Raw genomic sequence first — 15000 nt, 5'->3', positions numbered from 1 at the left:
TACGCTGCTACGGACACTCCGCGAGGAAGAGCCGTGCGCGTTTCGTGTGTCGTTAATGCCGCCGGAACTTTTCGAGCCGGTCGACGGACACGCTTTTCGTATTTATATATACCTTAACGGTATGAAAGATCAAATTTTGTTCTCATTCACCCATAACAGCGGCTTGTAAGGCCGCTTAGCCCTGACGCTAGACCGATCCGATCTGAGACGTCGTGGAGCACTGTTCGTTCAACGGTGCCAGCGGTGAGAACACCGAGGCACCGGTTGAAAATTATTTCGCTACGGCGTACAAGTAAGCAGGAACGGCGACATCGTCAAAGATCTCGCCGAAACCGACACTCTCGTATCCGTGGAGTTGATGTTCGGTAAGCGCAACGATACGTCCGCACGCTTGCTCGGAAGCGAGGGACGATCGCGCGTCCAACACGTAAGTGCGCGCCACATATGAGCCATTCGGTCTCTCGACACCGACTCGTGGCAATGCTTTGTCTTATAGTACCGAACCGGGCGGCCGGGCGGTCGGCGACGCACGGTCTAACGCACGGCGGTATATGGGCGAAACCTGCGAAATTTCGACGCCTCGAGGACTTAGCCGCTGCGTCGTACGTAGTTATTTACGCAAAGTCCTCGAGCCTCGTGTTGCTTTCGGCAAGTAGTTACCCACGGACAGCTCGAACGGCAAAGTACTCGAGCTCCGTATCGTTTCGGCTCGGATTTACCAACGCCTTCGATTTTCGACTTTGGTGTCGAAACGATCGCCGAGAGCCCGGCGCACATTTGGCCGAATGTCGGCAACACGCCCGAACGATATCAAAAAGAGAACCAAAGTTCTCGTAGTAAGCGCGAGGCTAAATTCTCTCAAAAAGCGTTCTAGTGCGAACGACACTTTTGTACGCACCGCAGTGCTTCGTCGAGCTCGGTTATACATACGCCGTAACGCTACGGTACGACCAGACCTAGAGCTCGCATGCATCGTGTTGTGCACGAGTCGCCGCAGCGACAACACCTCTTACAGTACCGAACCGAGCGGCCGGGCGGTCGGCGACGCACGGTCTAACGCACGGCGGTATATGGGCGCCGGCGGTGAAATTTCGACGCCGCGCGGACTTAGCCGCTGCGGCGCACGGTAGTTACCTCCGCGTCAAAGATCTCGAGCTCCGTGTTGTTTTACGGCTCGGAGGTACGTACGGACCGCACGAACGGCAGAGTCCTCGAGATACAAAATTTCTTCGTCAAGTATTCACCAATTCCTTCGCTATCCGGCCTCGAAACGATCGCCGAGAGCTTGGCGCACAATTGGCCGAATGTCGGCAAGACGCCCGAACGCTCTCGAAAAAGAGAACCGAAATTCTCGCACTAAGCGCAGTGCAAAACACTTTAAAATCTCTCTCGAGCGAAAGACACTTTCGTACGCACCGCAGTGCTTCGCCGAGCTCGGTTATACATACGCCGTAACGCTACGGTACGACCAGACCTAGAGCTCGCATGCATCGTGTTGTGCACGAGTCGCCTCAGCGACGACACCTCTTACAGTACCGAACCGAGCGGCCGGGCGGTCGGCGACGCACGGTCTAACGCACGGCGGTATATGGGCGCCGGCGGTGAAATTTCGACGCCGCGCGGACTTAGCCGCTGCGGCGCACGGTAGTTACCTCCGCGTCAAAGATCTCGAGCTCCGTGTTGTTTTACGGCTCGGAGGTACGTACGGACCGCACGAACGGCAGAGTCCTCGAGATACAAAATTTCTTCGTCCAGTATTCACCAATTCCTTCGCTATCCGGCCTCGAAACGATCGCCGAGAGCTTGGCGCACATTTGGCCGAATGTCGGCAAGACGCCCGAAAGATCTCAAAAAGAGAACCAAAGTTCTCGTAGTAAGCGCGAAGCTAAATTCTCTCAAAAAGCGTTCTAGTGCGAACGACACTTTTGTACGCACCGCAGTGCTTCGCCGAGCTCGGTTATACATACGCCGTAACGCTACGGTACGACCAGACCGAGAGCTCGCATGCACCGTGTTGTGCACGAGTCGCCGCAGCGACGACACCTCTTACAGTACCGAACCGAGCGGCCGGGCGGTCGGCGACGCACGGTCTAACGCACGGCGGTATATGGGCGCCGGCGGTGAAATTTCGACGCCGCGCGGACTTAGCCGCTGCGGCGCACGGTAGTTACCTCCGCGTCAAAGATCTCGAGCTCCGTGTTGTTTTACGGCTCGGAGGTACGTACGGACCGCACGAACGGCAGAGTCCTCGAGATACAAAATTTCTTCGTCACGTATTCACCAATTCCTTCGCTATCCGGCCTCGAAACGATCGCCGAGAGCTTGGCGCACATTTGGCCGAATGTCGGCAAGACGCCCGAAAGATCTCAAAAAGAGAACCAAAGTTCTCGTAGTAAGCGCGAAGCTAAATTCTCTCAAAAAGCGTTCTAGTGCGAACGACACTTTTGTACGCACCGCAGTGCTTCGCCGAGCTCGGTTATACATACGCCGTAACGCTACGGTACGACCAGACCGCGAGCTCGCATGCATCGTGTTGTGCACGAGTCGCCGCAGCGACGACACCTCTTACAGTACCGAACCGAGCGGCCGGGCGGTCGGCGACGCACGGTCTAACGCACGGCGGTATATGGGCGCCGGCGGTGAAATTTCGACGCCGCGCGGACTTAGCCGCTGCGGCGCACGGTAGTTACCTCCGCGTCAAAGATCTCGAGCTCCGTGTTGTTTTACGGCTCGGAGGTACGTACGGACCGCACGAACGGCAGAGTCCTCGAGATACAAAATTTCTTCGTCACGTATTCACCAATTCCTTCGCTATCCGGCCTCGAAACGATCGCCGAGAGCTTGGCGCACATTTGGCCGAATGTCGGCAAGACGCCCGAAAGATCTCAAAAAGAGAACCAAAGTTCTCGTAGTAAGCGCGAAGCTAAATTCTCTCAAAAAGCGTTCTAGTGCGAACGACACTTTTGTACGCACCGCAGTGCTTCGCCGAGCTCGGTTATACATACGCCGTAACGCTACGGTACGACCAGACCGCGAGCTCGCATGCATCGTGTTGTGCACGAGTCGCCGCAGCGACGACACCTCTTACAGTACCGAACCGAGCGGCCGGGCGGTCGGCGACGCACGGTCTAACGCACGGCGGTATATGGGCGCCGGCGGTGAAATTTCGACGCCGCGCGGACTTAGCCGCTGCGGCGCACGGTAGTTACCTCCGCGTCAAAGATCTCGAGCTCCGTGTTGTTTTACGGCTCGGAGGTACGTACGGACCGCACGAACGGCAGAGTCCTCGAGATACAAAATTTCTTCGTCACGTATTCACCAATTCCTTCGCTATCCGGCCTCGAAACGATCGCCGAGAGCTTGGCGCACATTTGGCCGAATGTCGGCAAGACGCCCGAAAGATCTCAAAAAGAGAACCAAAGTTCTCGTAGTAAGCGCGAAGCTAAATTCTCTCAAAAAGCGTTCTAGTGCGAACGACACTTTTGTACGCACCGCAGTGCTTCGCCGAGCTCGGTTATACATACGCCGTAACGCTACGGTACGACCAGACCGAGAGCTCGCATGCATCGTGTTGTGCACGAGTCGCCGCAGCGACGACACCTCTTACAGTACCGAACCGAGCGGCCGGGCGGTCGGCGACGCACGGTCTAACGCACGGCGGTATATGGGCGCCGGCGGTGAAATTTCGACGCCGCGCGGACTTAGCCGCTGCGGCGCACGGTAGTTACCTCCGCGTCAAAGATCTCGAGCTCCGTGTTGTTTTACGGCTCGGAGGTACGTACGGACCGCACGAACGGCAGAGTCCTCGAGATACAAAATTTCTTCGTCACGTATTCACCAATTCCTTCGCTATCCGGCCTCGAAACGATCGCCGAGAGCTTGGCGCACATTTGGCCGAATGTCGGCAAGACGCCCGAAAGATCTCAAAAAGAGAACCAAAGTTCTCGTAGTAAGCGCGAAGCTAAATACTCTCAAAAAGCGTTCTAGTGCGAACGACACTTTTGTACGCACCGCAGTGCTTCGCCGAGCTCGGTTATACATACGCCGTAACGCTACGGTACGACCAGACCGCGAGCTCGCATGCATCGTGTTGTGCACGAGTCGCCGCAGCGACGACACCTCTTACAGTACCGAACCGAGCGGCCGGGCGGTCGGCGACGCACGGTCTAACGCACGGCGGTATATGGGCGCCGGCGGTGAAATTTCGACGCCGCGCGGACTTAGCCGCTGCGGCGCACGGTAGTTACCTCCGCGTCAAAGATCTCGAGCTCCGTGTTGTTTTACGGCTCGGAGGTACGTACGGACCGCACGAACGGCAGAGTCCTCGAGATACAAAATTTCTTCGTCACGTATTCACCAATTCCTTCGCTATCCGGCCTCGAAACGATCGCCGAGAGCTTGGCGCACATTTGGCCGAATGTCGGCAAGACGCCCGAAAGATCTCAAAAGAGAACCAAAGTTCTCGTAGTAAGCGCGAAGCTAAATTCTCTCAAAAAGCGTTCTAGTGCGAACGACACTTTTGTACGCACCGCAGTGCTTCGCCGAGCTCGGTTATACATACGCCGTAACCCTACGGTACGACCAGACCGAGCTCGCATGCACGTGTTGTGCACGAGTCGCCGCAGCGACGACACCTCTTACAGTACCGAACCGAGCGGCCGGGCGGTCGGCGACGCACGGTCTAACGCACGGCGGTATATGGGCGCCGGCGGTGAAATTTCGACGCCGCGCGGACTTAGCCGCTGCGGCGCACGGTAGTTACCTCCGCGTCAAAGATCTCGAGCTCCGTGTTGTTTTACGGCTCGGAGGTACGTACGGACCCCACGAACGGCAGAGTCCTCGAGATACAAAATTTCTTCGTCACGTATTCACCAATTCCTTCGCTATCCGGCCTCGAAACGATCGCCGAGAGCTTGGCGCACATTTGGCCGAATGTCGGCAAGACGCCCGAAAGATCTCAAAAAGAGAACCAAAGTTCTCGTAGTAAGCGCGAAGCTAAATTCTCTCAAAAAGCGTTCTAGTGCGAACGACACTTTTGTACGCACCGCAGTGCTTCGCCGAGCTCGGTTATACATACGCCGTAACGCTACGGTACGACCAGACCGAGAGCTCGCATGCATCGTGTTGTGCACGAGTCGCCGCAGCGACGACACCTCTTACAGTACCGAACCGAGCGGCCGGGCGGTCGGCGACGCACGGTCTAACGCACGGCGGTATATGGGCGCCGGCGGTGAAATTTCGACGCCGCGCGGACTTAGCCGCTGCGGCGCACGGTAGTTACCTCCGCGTCAAAGATCTCGAGCTCCGTGTTGTTTTACGGCTCGGAGGTACGTACGGACCGCACGAACGGCAGAGTCCTCGAGATACAAAATTTCTTCGTCACGTATTCACCAATTCCTTCGCTATCCGGCCTCGAAACGATCGCCGAGAGCTTGGCGCACATTTGGCCGAATGTCGGCAAGACGCCCGAAAGATCTCAAAAGAGAACCAAAGTTCTCGTAGTAAGCGCGAAGCTAAATTCTCTCAAAAAGCGTTCTAGTGCGAACGACACTTTTGTACGCACCGCAGTGCTTCGCCGAGCTCGGTTATACATACGCCGTAACGCTACGGTACGACCAGACCGCGAGCTCGCATGCATCGTGTTGTGCACGAGTCGCCGCAGCGACGACACCTCTTACAGTACCGAACCGAGCGGCCGGGCGGTCGGCGACGCACGGTCTAACGCACGGCGGTATATGGGCGCCGGCGGTGAAATTTCGACGCCGCGCGGACTTAGCCGCTGCGGCGCACGGTAGTTACCTCCGCGTCAAAGATCTCGAGCTCCGTGTTGTTTTACGGCTCGGAGGTACGTACGGACCGCACGAACGGCAGAGTCCTCGAGATACAAAATTTCTTCGTCACGTATTCACCAATTCCTTCGCTATCCGGCCTCGAAACGATCGCCGAGAGCTTGGCGCACATTTGGCCGAATGTCGGCAAGACGCCCGAAAGATCTCAAAAGAGAACCAAAGTTCTCGTAGTAAGCGCGAAGCTAAATTCTCTCAAAAAGCGTTCTAGTGCGAACGACACTTTTGTACGCACCGCAGTGCTTCGCCGAGCTCGGTTATACATACGCCGTAACGCTACGGTACGACCAGACCGAGAGCTCGCATGCATCGTGTTGTGCACGAGTCGCCGCAGCGACGACACCTCTTACAGTACCGAACCGAGCGGCCGGGCGGTCGGCGACGCACGGTCTAACGCACGGCGGTATATGGGCGCCGGCGGTGAAATTTCGACGCCGCGCGGACTTAGCCGCTGCGGCGCACGGTAGTTACCTCCGCGTCAAAGATCTCGAGCTCCGTGTTGTTTTACGGCTCGGAGGTACGTACGGACCGCACGAACGGCAGAGTCCTCGAGATACAAAATTTCTTCGTCACGTATTCACCAATTCCTTCGCTATCCGGCCTCGAAACGATCGCCGAGAGCTTGGCGCACATTTGGCCGAATGTCGGCAAGACGCCCGAAAGATCTCAAAAAGAGAACTAAAGTTCTCGTAGTAAGCGCAGTGCTCTTCTAAAAAGCGTCTCTCGAGCGACACTTTTGTACGCACCGCAGTGCTTCGCCGAGCTCGGTTATACATACGCCGTAACGCTACGGTACGACCAGACCGCGAGCTCGCATGCATCGTGTTGTGCACGAGTCGCCGCAGCGACGACACCTCTTACAGTACCGAACCGAGCGGCCGGGCGGTCGGCGACGCACGGTCTAACGCACGGCGGTATATGGGCGCCGGCGGTGAAATTTCGACGCCGCGCGGACTTAGCCGCTGCGGCGCACGGTAGTTACCTCCGCGTCAAAGATCTCGAGCTCCGTGTTGTTTTACGGCTCGGAGGTACGTACGGACCGCACGAACGGCAGAGTCCTCGAGATACAAAATTTCTTCGTCACGTATTCACCAATTCCTTCGCTATCCGGCCTCGAAACGATCGCCGAGAGCTTGGCGCACATTTGGCCGAATGTCGGCAAGACGCCCGAAAGATCTCAAAAGAGAACCAAAGTTCTCGTAGTAAGCGCGAAGCTAAATTCTCTCAAAAAGCGTTCTAGTGCGAACGACACTTTTGTACGCACCGCAGTGCTTCGCCGAGCTCGGTTATACATACGCCGTAACGCTACGGTACGACCAGACCGCGAGCTCGCATGCACCGTGTTGTGCACGAGTCGCCGCAGCGACGACACCTCTTACAGTACCGAACCGAGCGGCCGGGCGGTCGGCGACGCACGGTCTAACGCACGGCGGTATATGGGCGCCGGCGGTGAAATTTCGACGCCGCGCGGACTTAGCCGCTGCGGCGCACGGTAGTTACCTCCGCGTCAAAGATCTCGAGCTCCGTGTTGTTTTACGGCTCGGAGGTACGTACGGACCGCACGAACGGCAGAGTCCTCGAGATACAAAATTTCTTCGTCACGTATTCACCAATTCCTTCGCTATCCGGCCTCGAAACGATCGCCGCGAGCTTGGCGCACATTTGGCCGAATGTCGGCAAGACGCCCGAAAGATCTCAAAAAGAGAACCAAAGTTCTCGTAGTAAGCGCGAAGCTAAATTCTCTCAAAAAGCGTTCTAGTGCGAACGACACTTTTGTACGCACCGCAGTGCTTCGCCGAGCTCGGTTATACATACGCCGTAACGCTACGGTACGACCAGACCGCGAGCTCGCATGCACCGTGTTGTGCACGAGTCGCCGCAGCGACGACACCTCTTACAGTACCGAACCGAGCGGCCGGGCGGTCGGCGACGCACGGTCTAACGCACGGCGGTATATGGGCGCCGGCGGTGAAATTTCGACGCCGCGCGGACTTAGCCGCTGCGGCGCACGGTAGTTACCTCCGCGTCAAAGATCTCGAGCTCCGTGTTGTTTTACGGCTCGGAGGTACGTACGGACCGCACGAACGGCAGAGTCCTCGAGATACAAAATTTCTTCGTCACGTATTCACCAATTCCTTCGCTATCCGGCCTCGAAACGATCGCCGAGAGCTTGGCGCACATTTGGCCGAATGTCGGCAAGACGCCCGAAAGATCTCACAAAGAGAACCAAAGTTCTCGTAGTAAGCGCGAAGCTAAATTCTCTCAAAAAGCGTTCTAGTGCGAACGACACTTTTGTACGCACCGCAGTGCTTCGCCGAGCTCGGTTATACATACGCCGTAACGCTACGGTACGACCAGACCGAGAGCTCGCATGCATCGTGTTGTGCACGAGTCGCCGCAGCGACGACACCTCTTACAGTACCGAACCGAGCGGCCGGGCGGTCGGCGACGCACGGTCTAACGCACGGCGGTATATGGGCGCCGGCGGTGAAATTTCGACGCCGCGCGGACTTAGCCGCTGCGGCGCACGGTAGTTACCTCCGCGTCAAAGATCTCGAGCTCCGTGTTGTTTTACGGCTCGGAGGTACGTACGGACCGCACGAACGGCAGAGTCCTCGAGATACAAAATTTCTTCGTCACGTATTCACCAATTCCTTCGCTATCCGGCCTCGAAACGATCGCCGAGAGCTTGGCGCACATTTGGCCGAATGTCGGCAAGACGCCCGAAAGATCTCAAAAGAGAACCAAAGTTCTCGTAGTAAGCGCGAAGCTAAATTCTCTCAAAAAGCGTTCTAGTGCGAACGACACTTTTGTACGCACCGCAGTGCTTCGCCGAGCTCGGTTATACATACGCCGTAACGCTACGGTACGACCAGACCGCGAGCTCGCATGCATCGTGTTGTGCACGAGTCGCCGCAGCGACGACACCTCTTACAGTACCGAACCGAGCGGCCGGGCGGTCGGCGACGCACGGTCTAACGCACGGCGGTATATGGGCGCCGGCGGTGAAATTTCGACGCCGCGCGGACTTAGCCGCTGCGGCGCACGGTAGTTACCTCCGCGTCAAAGATCTCGAGCTCCGTGTTGTTTTACGGCTCGGAGGTACGTACGGACCGCACGAACGGCAGAGTCCTCGAGATACAAAATTTCTTCGTCACGTATTCACCAATTCCTTCGCTATCCGGCCTCGAAACGATCGCCGAGAGCCTGGCGCACATTTGGCCGAATGTCGGCAAGACGCCCGAAAGATCTCAAAAAGAGAACCAAAGTTCTCGTAGTAAGCGCGAAGCTAAATTCTCTCAAAAAGCGTTCTAGTGCGAACGACACTTTTGTACGCACCGCAGTGCTTCGCCGAGCTCGGTTATACATACGCCGTAACGCTACGGTACGACCAGACCGAGAGCTCGCATGCATCGTGTTGTGCACGAGTCGCCGCAGCGACGACACCTCTTACAGTACCGAACCGAGCGGCCGGGCGGTCGGCGACGCACGGTCTAACGCACGGCGGTATATGGGCGCCGGCGGTGAAATTTCGACGCCGCGCGGACTTAGCCGCTGCGGCGCACGGTAGTTACCTCCGCGTCAAAGATCTCGAGCTCCGTGTTGTTTTACGGCTCGGAGGTACGTACGGACCGCACGAACGGCAGAGTCCTCGAGATACAAAATTTCTTCGTCACGTATTCACCAATTCCTTCGCTATCCGGCCTCGAAACGATCGCCGAGAGCTTGGCGCACATTTGGCCGAATGTCGGCAAGACGCCCGAAAGATCTCACAAAGAGAACCAAAGTTCTCGTAGTAAGCGCGAAGCTAAATTCTCTCAAAAAGCGTTCTAGTGCGAACGACACTTTTGTACGCACCGCAGTGCTTCGCCGAGCTCGGTTATACATACGCCGTAACGCTACGGTACGACCAGACCGCGAGCTCGCATGCACCGTGTTGTGCACGAGTCGCCGCAGCGACGACACCTCTTACAGTACCGAACCGAGCGGCCGGGCGGTCGGCGACGCACGGTCTAACGCACGGCGGTATATGGGCGCCGGCGGTGAAATTTCGACGCCGCGCGGACTTAGCCGCTGCGGCGCACGGTAGTTACCTCCGCGTCAAAGATCTCGAGCTCCGTGTTGTTTTACGGCTCGGAGGTACGTACGGACCGCACGAACGGCAGAGTCCTCGAGATACAAAATTTCTTCGTCACGTATTCACCAATTCCTTCGCTATCCGGCCTCGAAACGATCGCCGAGAGCTTGGCGCACATTTGGCCGAATGTCGGCAAGACGCCCGAAAGATCTCAAAAAGAGAACCAAAGTTCTCGTAGTAAGCGCAAGCTAAATTCTCTCAAAAGCGTTCTAGTGCGAACGACACTTTTGTACGCACCGCAGTGCTTCGCCGAGCTCGGTTATACATACGCCGTAACGCTACGGTACGACCAGACCGAGAGCTCGCATGCACCGTGTTGTGCACGAGTCGCCGCAGCGACGACACCTCTTACAGTACCGAACCGAGCGGCCGGGCGGTCGGCGACGCACGGTCTAACGCACGGCGGTATATGGGCGCCGGCGGTGAAATTTCGACGCCGCGCGGACTTAGCCGCAGCGAAGTCCGCGAGCCTCGTGTTGCTTTTACCACGTAGTTACTTCCGAGCGGTCCGACCGTCAAAGTTCGCGAGCCTCGTGTTGCTTTTGGAACGTAGTTACTTCCGAGCGGTTTGATCGGCAAAGTACGCGAGCCTCGTGTTGCTTTTACCACGTAGTTACTTCCGAGCGGTCCGACCGTCAAAGTCCGCGAGCCTCGTGTTGCTTTCGGCTCGGAGTTACTTCCGCGCGGTCCTAGCGGCAAAGTACGCGAGCCTCGTGTTGCTTTCGGGTCGGAGTTACTTCCGCGCGGTCCGATCGGCAAAGTACGCGAGCCTCGTGTTGCTTTCGGCTTGGAGTTACTTCCGCGCGGTCCTAGCGGCAAAGTACGCGAGCCTCGTGTTGCTTTCGGCTCGGAGTTACTTCCGCGCGGTCCTAGCGGCAAAGTACGCGAGCCTCGTGTTGCTTTCGGCTCGGAGTTACCTCCGCGCGGTCCGATCGGCAAAGTACGCGAGCCTCGTGTTGCTTTCGGCTCGGAGTTACTTCCGCGCGGTCCTAGCGGCAAAGTACGCGAGCCTCGTGTTGCTTTCGGCTCCGAGTTACTTCCGCGCGGTCCTAGCGGCAAAGTACACGAGCCTCGTGTTGCTTTCGGCTCGGAGTTACTTCCGCGCGGTCCTAGCGACAAAGTACGCGAGCCTCGTGTTGCTTTCGGCTCGGAGTTACTTCCGCGCGGTCCGATCGGCAAAGTACGCGAGCCTCGTGTTGCTTTCGGCTCGGGTTACTTCGAGCGGTCCGACCGTCAAAGTCCGCGAGCCTCGTGTTGCTTTCGGCTCGGAGTTACTTCCGCGCGGTCCTAGCGGCAAAGTACGCGAGCCTCGTGTTGCTTTCGGGTCGGAGTTACTTCCGCGCGGTCCGATCGGCAAAGTACGCGAGCCTCGTGTTGCTTTCGGCTCGGAGTTACTTCCGCGCGGTCCTAGCGGCAAAGTACGCGAGCCTCGTGTTGCTTTCGGGTCGGAGTTACTTCCGCGCGGTCCGATCGGCAAAGTACGCGAGCCTCGTGTTGCTTTCGGCCTGGAGTTACTTCCGCGCGGTCCTAGCGGCAAAGTACGCGAGCCTCGTGTTGCTTTCGGCTCGGAGTTACTTCCGCGCGGTCCTAGCGGCAAAGTACGCGAGCCTCGTGTTGCTTTCGGCTCGGAGTTACTTCCGCGCGGTCCGATCGGCAAAGTACGCGAGCCTCGTGTTGCTTTCGGCTCGGAGTTACTTCCGCGCGGTCCTAGCGGCAAAGCGCGAGCCTCGTGTTGCTTTCGGCTTGTAGCTACTTTCGAGCGGTTCGGACAACAAAGTCCGCGAGCCCTGTGTTACTACTGCTCGGGGCTGCTTCCGAACGTTTCGGGCAATCAACTTTTTGTTCTCCGTATTGTTTTTTTAAGCTATCTTAGCTATTTTCTCGTAAAAGTTAAATTTTCGCGTTTTGTGCTGTTTTTCGAGCTCTCTGCTGGCGATCGTCTATGTTCTTAAATCTCGTGTTATTTTCTTGAGCTCTTCGTAATTTCGGCCGACGAGCGGCTAAGTTTACGAGTTTTGTGTTGCTTTCTGCACGTAGTTACTTCCGAGCGGTCCGACCGTCAAAGTACGCGAGCCTCGTGTTGCTTTCGGCTCGGAGTTACTTCCGCGCGGTCCTAGCGACAAAGTACGCGAGCCTCGTGTTGCTTTCGGCTCGGAGTTACTTCCGCGCGGTCCGATCGGCAAAGTACGCGAGCCTCGTGTTGCTTTCGGCTCGGAGTTACTTCCGCGCGGTCCTAGCGGCAAAGTACGCGAGCCTCGTGTTGCTTTTACCACGTAGTTACTTCCGAGCGGTCCGACCGTCAAAGTTCGCGAGCCTCGTGTTGCCTTTGGAACGTAGTTACTTCCGAGCGGTTTGATCGGCAAAGTACGCGAGCCTCGTGTTGCTTTTACCACGTAGTTACTTCCGAGCGGTCCGACCGTCAAAGTCCGCGAGCCTCGTGTTGCTTTCGGCTCGGAGTTACTTCCGCGCGGTCCTAGCGGCAAAGTACGCGAGCCTCGTGTTGCTTTCGGGTCGGAGTTACTTCCGCGCGGTCCGATCGGCAAAGTACGCGAGCCTCGTGTTGCTTTCGGCTTTGAGTTACTTCCGCGCGGTCCTAGCGGCAAAGTACGCGAGCCTCGTGTTGCTTTCGGCTCGGAGTTACTTCCGCGCGGTCCTAGCGGCAAAGTACGCGAGCCTCGTGTTGCTTTCGGCTCGGAGTTACTTCCGCGCGGTCCGATCGGCAAAGTACGCGAGCCTCGTGTTGCTTTCGGCTCGGAGTTACTTCCGCGCGGTCCTAGCGGCAAAGTACGCGAGCCTCGTGTTGCTTTCGGCTCGGAGTTACTTCCGCGCGGTCCTAGCGGCAAAGTACACGAGCCTCGTGTTGCTTTCGGCTCGGAGTTACTTCCGCGCGGTCCTAGCGACAAAGTACGCGAGCCTCGTGTTGCTTTCGGCTCGGAGTTACTTCCGCGCGGTCCGATCGGCAAAGTACGCGAGCCTCGTGTTGCTTTCGGCTCGGAGTTACTTCCGAGCGGTCCGACCGTCAAAGTCCGCGAGCCTCGTGTTGCTTTCGGCTCGGAGTTACTTCCGCGCGGTCCTAGCGGCAAAGTACGCGAGCCTCGTGTTGCTTTCGGGTCGGAGTTACTTCCGCGCGGTCCGATCGGCAAAGTACGCGAGCCTCGTGTTGCTTTCGGCTCGGAGTTACTTCCGCGCGGTCCTAGCGGCAAAGTACGCGAGCCTCGTGTTGCTTTCGGGTCGGAGTTACTTCCGCGCGGTCCGATCGGCAAAGTACGCGAGCCTCGTGTTGCTTTCGGCTTTGAGTTACTTCCGCGCGGTCCTAGCGGCAAAGTACGCGAGCCTCGTGTTGCTTTCGGCTCGGAGTTACTTCCGCGCGGTCCTAGCGGCAAAGTACGCGAGCCTCGTGTTGCTTTCGGCTCGGAGTTACTTCCGCGCGGTCCGATCGGCAAAGTACGCGAGCCTCGTGTTGCTTTCGGCTCGGAGTTACTTCCGCGCGGTCCTAGCGGCAAAGTACGCGAGCCTCGTGTTGCTTTCGGCTTGTAGCTACTTTCGAGCGGTTCGGACAACAAAGTCCGCGAGCCCTGTGTTACTACTGCTCGGGGCTGCTTCCGAACGTTTCGGGCAATCAACTTTTTGTTCTCCGTATTGTTTTTTAAGCTATCTTAGCTATTTTCTCGTAAAAGTTAAATTTTCGCGTTTTGTGCTGTTTTTCGAGCTCTCTGCTGGCGATCGTCTATGTTCTTAAATCTCGTGTTATTTTCTTGAGCTCTTCGTAATTTCGGCCGACGAGCGGCTAAGTTTACGAGTTTTGTGTTGCTTTCTGCACGTAGTTACTTCCGAGCGGTCCGACCGTCAAAGTACGCGAGCCTCGTGTTGCTTTCGGCTCGGAGTTACTTCCGCGCGGTCCTAGCGACAAAGTACGCGAGCCTCGTGTTGCTTTCGGCTCGGAGTTACTTCCGCGCGGTCCGATCGGCAAAGTACGCGAGCCTCGTGTTGCTTTCGGCTCGGAGTTACTTCCGCGCGGTCCTAGCGGCAAAGTACGCGAGCCTCGTGTTGCTTTCGGCTCGGAGTTACTTCCGCGCGGTCCTAGCGGCAAAGTACGCGAGCCTCGTGTTGCTTTCGGCTCGTAGCTACTTTCGAGCGGTTCGGACAACAAAGTCCGCGAGCCCTGTGTTACTACTGCTCGGGGCTGCTTCCGAACGTTTCGGGCAATCAACTTTTTGTTCTCCGTATTGTTTTTTAAGCTATCTTAGCTATTTTCTCGTAAAAGTTAAATTTTCGCGTTTTGTGCTGTTTTTTCGAGCTCTCTGCTGGCGATCGTCTATGTTCTTAAATCTCGTGTTATTTTCTTGAGCTCTTCGTAATTTCGGCCGACGAGCGGCTAAGTTTACGAGTTTTGTGTTGCATTCTGCACGTAGTTACTTCCGAGCGGTCCGACCGTCAAAGTACGCGAGCCTCGTGTTGCTTTCGGCTCGGAGTTACTTCCGCGCGGTCCTAGCGACAAAGTACGCGAGCCTCGTGTTGCTTTCGGCTCGGAGTTACTTCCGCGCGGTCCTAGCGACAAAGTACGCGAGCCTCGTGTTGCTTTCGGCTCGGAGTTACTTCCGCGCGGTTCGATCGGCAAAGTACGCGAGCCTCGTGTTGCTTTCGGCTTGGAGTTACTTCCGCGCGGTCCTAGCGGCAAAGTACGCGAGCCTCGTGTTGCTTTCGGCTCGGAGTTACTTCCGCGCTGTCCGATCGGCAAAGTACGCGAACCTCGTGTTGCTACTGCTCGGGGCTGCTTCCGAACGTTTCGGGCAAATAACTTATCGTTCTCCGTAATGTTTTTGAGGTATCTGAGTTCTTATATTGTGGCAGGATAAATTTTCGCGATTTGTGCTGTGTTTTCGAGCTCTCTAAGCTGTCGGCCGGCGGAGTGGCAAAGTCCCCGAGCCTCGTGTTGCTTTCTCGAGCTCTCTAAACTGTAGGCCGACGGAGTGGCAAAGTCCCCGAGCCTCGTGTTGCTTTCTCGAGCTCTCTGAG

The sequence above is a fragment of the Cardiocondyla obscurior genome, unplaced genomic scaffold (genome assembly GCF_019399895.1).
Source record: "Cardiocondyla obscurior isolate alpha-2009 unplaced genomic scaffold, Cobs3.1 scaffold99_0_44293, whole genome shotgun sequence".
Classification (NCBI taxonomy): Eukaryota; Metazoa; Arthropoda; class Insecta; order Hymenoptera; family Formicidae; genus Cardiocondyla; species Cardiocondyla obscurior.
Note: the sequence above shows the minus strand (reverse complement) of the source record.